The 6,952-nt window shown below is 43.4% G+C and overlaps 1 long non-coding RNA gene across 1 annotated transcript; it reads left to right on the top strand.

Moving 5' to 3' along the window:
- Positions 1-859: 859 nt before the first annotated feature.
- On the top strand, positions 860-5,548 carry LOC125946492 (uncharacterized). The gene is made up of 3 exons (XR_007467616.1): positions 860-1,175; positions 4,268-4,490; positions 5,381-5,548. It is a non-coding gene; the product is annotated as an uncharacterized LOC125946492 (long non-coding RNA).
- Positions 5,549-6,952: the final 1,404 nt, after the last annotated feature.

Raw genomic sequence — 6,952 nt, forward strand, 5'->3', positions numbered from 1 at the left:
TGCACTGCAGCTCAGCTGCAACCGATGTTTTCGTTGCCGGTGGCGGATGCGCGCAGCTTCGCGGTCGTCGATTGGCCCGTTCATTGTGCAGCGGGCGGGGCGTTGGCTGAACTGCCGTTTACTTTGGACATCTCTCGCGCGGCAGACATTCTGCAGCACTGGAGGCCGGTTTGCCGTCCGTATATGTGCCGCTAGCATGGCTAGTGTGGATGTGCCTTAACCGGAAGTAGGCAGTGTTTTGAGAAGCGCGTTGGCGATGACGTATATCACGTGACATTTCGAGCAGCACTCGGCGAGGAGGGGAGACCAGCCGACGAGGAGAGTAGCGAAGGAAAGAGCGAAACGAGAGAGGGCCGTTTTTCGATCATGAAACACGTGTAACTCCGCTATTACGACACCATTTCGAAAAATTCTCGCGGCTACGTGCTCATTATAGACTCGTGCACAACTGCAACACAACTAAATTTCGACCTCTGGGTGGTTTAGGGGCCCTTTAAAGGTCTTTGGTCCAAGCGTGCTCACAAAAATTAGTTATAGTATTGGACCATCTCTGGTATGTCTGGCACAGAATGACTCAAAAGTACTTTCACCATGAGAGCATTGGGCCTTGCTGTCATACTTGACACTTCAAATTTGTTGCATGTGTGTGGTGTCCTGCTCTTGAAATTGGGCCAGAAGCTAACATGATATTGGTTGACTGTTATGAATAGGATTGTGCAAATCACTTGCATTCCTTTTTTTTCTGTCACATGGAGTTCTGGTTGGCTGATTCTATTGAAGTTTAAACATTGTACCTTCACAATGAGGGCCTTCACAGTTATTACTTGTTCTGTTTATCACTTATACTCGTTTCCCTTGAGTTAATGTAGAAATAGTTACCTTTGTGATTCCAGTGTCATTGTACTGGTCATGTTGGAAAGTCCTGCATAATATCCTTGAAGGCTGACATTGTTTATGTACCTTGCCAAAATGTAACCATTGCATTTTGCTTTTTTGTTAATGTATATACCCACTCTGTTTTGGTTTTACACTCTCGCTTAAATTGTTACCTCCCATGAAATCTGGCAATTCATGGGAAAACCTGCTCGTTTTTCTCAGCAGTTGACACACAGAGGCCGCTTGTATCTCATGACGGCATCGACCTCGTCATTGGGACAGCAAGGGACGACGGAAAGGTAATTGCAATGTTTAAGGATCCTTGCCACATTTACGTGCTAACAGTATTCATGCACCTAGTTGTGTATAATGCACAAATTAGATTTATGGCTGGTTGCCTTAATTGCTCAAATCCAGGCTGGCCCCATGCCTAAAGCAACGCCTGAAGCCAGAGAACAATTTCCTTGAATGTAAGCCGGATAAAAAAACAGAATGCATGACCACAGCCACTAAATGCAAGTATAATTTCTTGGCCACGAACCTGTTCCATCGCATTCCATGTCGTTGCTGCTAGCTTCGTCAATTAGCTACTTATCACTGTAGTCAGGCTACAGTGATAAGTGATAAGGCTATCAAGTACGCTTGATATGCTGCACTCATTTAAGGGGGGACGTGGGTTCTAAAAACTTTTTCTTTAGTTTTGGTTCTATCTGAACTAAACTTCACTGTTTAGATCAATTTTTACACTGATGTCAAATCTATAATTAGTTTTTTGATAGCTACTCTAGTTCAGAAAGTATTAAAATCTGAAAATAAATTTCATCAGTACTTCTTACGGGGCTTTTTGGCAATTTATCCTTGTCAAACCCAAAAAGCAAGAGCATGAATTTAATGCCAAAGACTTGCTCTAGGGGGTGATGCTATTTTTATTTGTTTGAAAGCATTAGAAAGGTAAGAAAGAATACCAAAATTGACTGTGAATATATTTTTCTTATTTTCACTCATTGTTACTTTTGATTGTAATTTATAAAATGATGCTAGAGTAACATAAATAGCATCACCCCCTAGATCATTTCATCACGAATGCACTGATACCAAACTTGTTATTGTCACTCCACAACATCATAGAAAAAAGCCCCGTAAGACTGAGTGCGGTGTGTAAAAACATCGAACTGAGAAAAAAGCATTTGAAGTTTAGACAGCTGCAACTTTTTATAGAATCCAGCTACAGCAATATTAATGACATCATTTTGTAGCTCTATCCTTCACGAGAATAACTATACTAATTATATGACTGTACCCTGCCAGAAAACTGGGAAAAGCTTGTCATAAAGCCATGTACTGCCCCTAAACCAGCATGAGAAACTACATTTACCACTTCATGTGCCCATTCCAGTGGCCTGCAAGCTAAATGAATACAAAAATTTTATGATAGAGTAGCCTTTCCATAGACAAATAAGCTTACACAATGTTCAAGTCAAAATCACGCATTTATGGCATATTTACTGAATGACCAAAATTGATTATTGTCATTCAACAACACTTCGCTCTACAGCATGCCAGGCTGTATATGCAGGGTTCTTTGCTGGCTTGTGCCGTTTTGAAAGCCTAACCGTGGTATCACTACTGTCTAGATGCTCATTTTGCGACTTCCGAAGCTTTTGCGACTAGCAGCTTGAATTTACGCTCCGCTCCGTTGCGCACTATGATGCCAGACACTCCATCAAGATCGCCGCACTTGTCACGCGCTCAGCCGACTCGCCTACTGAATAGTAAGCCGTATCAAAACACTCTTGGGTACCGCTGGATGCGCTGGTTGACGATCCGATGACATCAGATGGGCCACAGCAATGCCCAGTAGAATCAACGGCGATGTTTATGTGCCGCTTCGGACGAAACAGGTGGTTCCGGCCGTTCCGCTCGTGCCGACCGTTCGGGCAGCGCGCTGAATAGTACGCCGTATCAACGCGGTCTTGCGCGGAATAGTATGCCATATCAACACAGTCTTGGGTGCCGCTGGACGCGCTGGCTGACGATCCGATGACATCAGATGGGCCGTAGCTATGCCCAGTAGAATGAACGGCGACGTTAGATGCGCTGCTTCGGATGCGGTGGTTCCGGCCGTTCGGGTAGCGCGCCTTCGTCCGCGATCTTCAGCCGTGCGTTCGATGGACGCTTTCGTTTCTTTCTGTAAGATTAACCAACGCCTCCTATAAAGACTTTATAGGAGGCGTTGGATTAACGCGTTATCTTCAGGCGAGCGCAAGACGAAAAGACGGTGCGCGAGCCGCGTGAACACAAGCGTAGCAGACGACCGCGAGAAACCGGGAGCAACGGAGATACGGCGGCACACGCAGGAAAAAAAAGCAAAATGGCCGCCTTGGTGGGCGCGTCAGCCAATGGGAGGCGCGAGATGGGGGGCTCGCCTTGCGCGCGCGCTCTCCGCCCAATCAGAGGCCCGGAACCACCTTTCGGAAAAGCGGCGAGAGTGGTTGTTCAGCTTTAGCGGCGCCATTTTGAGCTGGCGCAAAATGCTCATAAAGAAAACATACAAAACAAGCCCAAGATGGCGGCGGTCGGTTGGCGGCTGCGCCCGCGGCGCGCGCGGGCAGTTTGAATAAATTTTGCCTGCCGCAGGTCGTTTCGCCTCTCCCGTGGCGTTTTGAAAGCCGATTTTTTCCTATTTACTGATCGAAATCAGGGTTAATAATTTGAGGGCAGCTGCTTGAAGGCCCAAACATTCCTAAAATGCGTTTTTCCAAAACTCAAATTTTCGGCGGTTTTTTACCATTCTAGAACCTGCGTCCCCCCCTTAAGGAACATGCACTCAAGCTTCCTGGAGTGTCGTCCCAAGTGGCAGCGACCCAGCTTGTCTATTAAACAAAGATGTGTAAACCTCTTAGTTTAGACATCTTACTTTGTAAACTAATGTTTAAATGTCTAAACTAAGATTTAGCTCATTGTCCTTGGGTCTCAAGCAGCAAATAGAATTTTTTAATTAAAAAAATTGTTGTGACACGCACTGATCTGAACATGGCCTGCACAGGCATCACATGGAACATAAGTGAAATTCAGCTGCTCAACATCCACGTACATTTCAGTGAGTTCATCATGCTATAGCAGTGAAGAAGATTCTTTCAGCTTAATTTACCAAGTTTTATTATTGCTATTTATGCCTGGGAAACTGGTGTAGTAATGTTAGGAACGAAAACGTGTAAAAGTTTACTGTGCAATATCATTTCACTTATATAGGTGTTAGATAACTGCAACTAGTAGTAGGTTATGTTAGGTAAAGTGAAGTGTCAAAATGGTGGGAAGGCAGTGTAGAGTTGAAAATATGTATAATCTATCGTCCAGTACACAAATTGTGTTTGTATTGTGTATATTGCAGGTCTACATTGGATGCGGCCTCTGGGTCAGCAAGGAGGCTTGGGGGACATTGTTCCGGGCCACGTCCGATTCAATGTTCTGCCGTCTGGCATCTACAATGTTTTGGACCCCAGACGAGCTGAAGAATCGGAGCGTGACCGGAACAATGTCAAACAAGTCTCGGTCAAAGGGAAGGACCGAGGCCAGACCAGCCCTGACGCCACAGAAGCTGTCGTCCCTAAAAGGTGTGCTCAGCTGAACACGCTAGCCTAACGAAAAATGTATTTTTTGAATATAGCACTATTTTTCAAGCGTATAACCACTGCAGGTGCTGCTATTGCTTGGTAATGCGATGCACTTAACTTGAATTGATCATCATTATTGGCCTATTTTAAGTCCACTTCAGGAAGGACGAAGGGCTCTCCGAATCATCTCCATTTTACCCTGTTCTGTGGGAGCTGGTTCCATTCTAGCTTGCAAGTAACTTGTCATGAGAGTGGACTTTTTAAATTGAATGTAATATTGCTGCTGAAAACGTACAAACTAGTGGCTCGTTCCCCCTAATATAGTGGTTTATTTAAAATTTCATGCAAGAGACATCAGAAAGCATGTTAGAATTTTTTACAAGATCAGCTTGTTTCCTTTGGATTGATTTTGAATGTTATGCTGTTTGGATGCAGTGCTCTGAGTACAAGTGTTGCAGCAAAATACAGTATGCTTGAGAATTTCTTGATGAAGATAAGTGTAGTGCAATTTCGTCTGCAAAGGAAAATGAGTAAGGTAAATGCATCATTTCTATGCAATTTTGGCACACTTTCTGGAATATGATGCACGTAGCGTTGATGAAGCAATGTACTTTTGGATGATACATTTTATTTTCTGGTTCCTGTTAAGATGGTATCAACAAGACTGCACTGTAACCTACAATTTAGTTATTATATTGAAACACTTTTGCTAAAATGTTTTGTTTAACCTTGGACACATTTTTTGAACTTGCAGTGATGTATGATGAAAATACTTGTGCCTTTCGTTACTTTAATCCCATGATTGCTTTTTTATGCAGGCCTCTACCGTACCTTCTTGGGGACTTGTGCCTTTTGCTACTTTAATCCCATGATTGCATTTTTTTATGCAGGCCTCTACCGTACCTTCTTGGGGACCAGTATAGGGCCAGAGGAAGAGAAAAAAAGAATGAAGGATGTGCGGCGGCACCTTGCTCAAAAGCTTGCCGACGTGCAAAGAAAATAACAAAATATAATTCCTTTACTTCATTCCTTTACTTCATTATTATTACTTCCTTTACTTCATTAATATTACTTCCTTTACTTCATTATTGTTACTTCCTTTTCTTCATTCTTATTACTTCCTTTACTTCATTCTTATTACTTCCTTTACTTCATTCTTATTACTTCCTTTACTTCATTCTTATTACTTCCTTTTCTTCATTATTATTATTACTTCCTTTACTTCATTATTATTCATATGAAATAAAAACTATAAATAATGCCCCCATGCTTTCCTAGGCTTCATTATCTGTTGGCTTCGTATCGTGCCAAACAAAGCAGGTTCTCAGCCATGCTGCGACTTGGCATATTGAGCTGCAGAAGCTGGCTCTGGTGGGTGGCAGTTGTTATGCGATTGTTTCAGGTCCAGCTGAGGAATCTCCAGTTACAGCTCCGAGATCTTGTGCTGCCAGAGATCCTGGAACACCGTCTGCTTCGTGGTTGGGTGCATCTCTGCACAGACTAATCCGACTTTACCTCTGCCCTTGAATTCTGCGAGCTTCTCAAAACATAGTGCAGAGTCCATGGCGATCCACCTTTCCAAGGCTTGACACTGTGAGCAGCTGCGTCTGCTCTGAAACCTGTGGTCTCTTGCAAGTCTGGCTGGGAGACTCCGAGTGCATGGCGACTCCTTCGTGTATCTGGGCTACATTTAGCAAGATGCCGTGCAGCGAGGGGCGTACGTCTGCACATCCAGCCAACAACTGCGATGAAATCTGTGCATGTGTCTCCGACGGGTTGATATCCTGTGTCGACTTCCATGAGTGGAAACGTGTGAAGTATGTGAGGAGTTGTTGCATCCACGCACCCGAGCGATGGCGAGCTTCGGGCCCAGTTCTCCTACTGCTGGGGTTGGGAAGTGATCTTGGCCTCTTCAGTGATGTTTGGCATCGGATACTGACGTGCAGCAGTATGCAATGAGTATACCTCATTACAAGGTATACATCACATGTATACACGCCCAATTCAGTTTTTTTCTGATGAACAACCAAGAAATCGCTCTCAGTGGCAACAAACGTTGCAAAACTAATTGTGCATATATTGTAACCTCATACAACAGCATAAAATTAAACACTTAATTAAATTGCACTTAAATGTGCAATTCAAGTGTTTAATTTTCTCCTGCAAAAAAGAGTATAAGAGGTGAAAAGTATATATATATATATATATATATATATATATATATATATATATATGTTTCAAAATTAAACCATTAATCCAAGATGCATTTTTCTACTGGAACTGTCGGGTAATGTAGTAATTTTGACCACCTGGGGTTTTTTAACATGCACTACAACGAAAACGCCCGTGTGCATGCGTTGTGCACGTTAAAGAACCCCAGGTGGTCAAAATTAATCCGGAGCCCTCGCACTACGGCGTACCAATTGTTTTTGGCACGTAAAACCCCAGAAACAAGAAGGGCA

The sequence above is a fragment of the Dermacentor silvarum genome, chromosome 7, assembly GCF_013339745.2.
Source record: "Dermacentor silvarum isolate Dsil-2018 chromosome 7, BIME_Dsil_1.4, whole genome shotgun sequence".
In the NCBI taxonomy this organism is placed as follows: Eukaryota; Metazoa; Arthropoda; class Arachnida; order Ixodida; family Ixodidae; genus Dermacentor; species Dermacentor silvarum.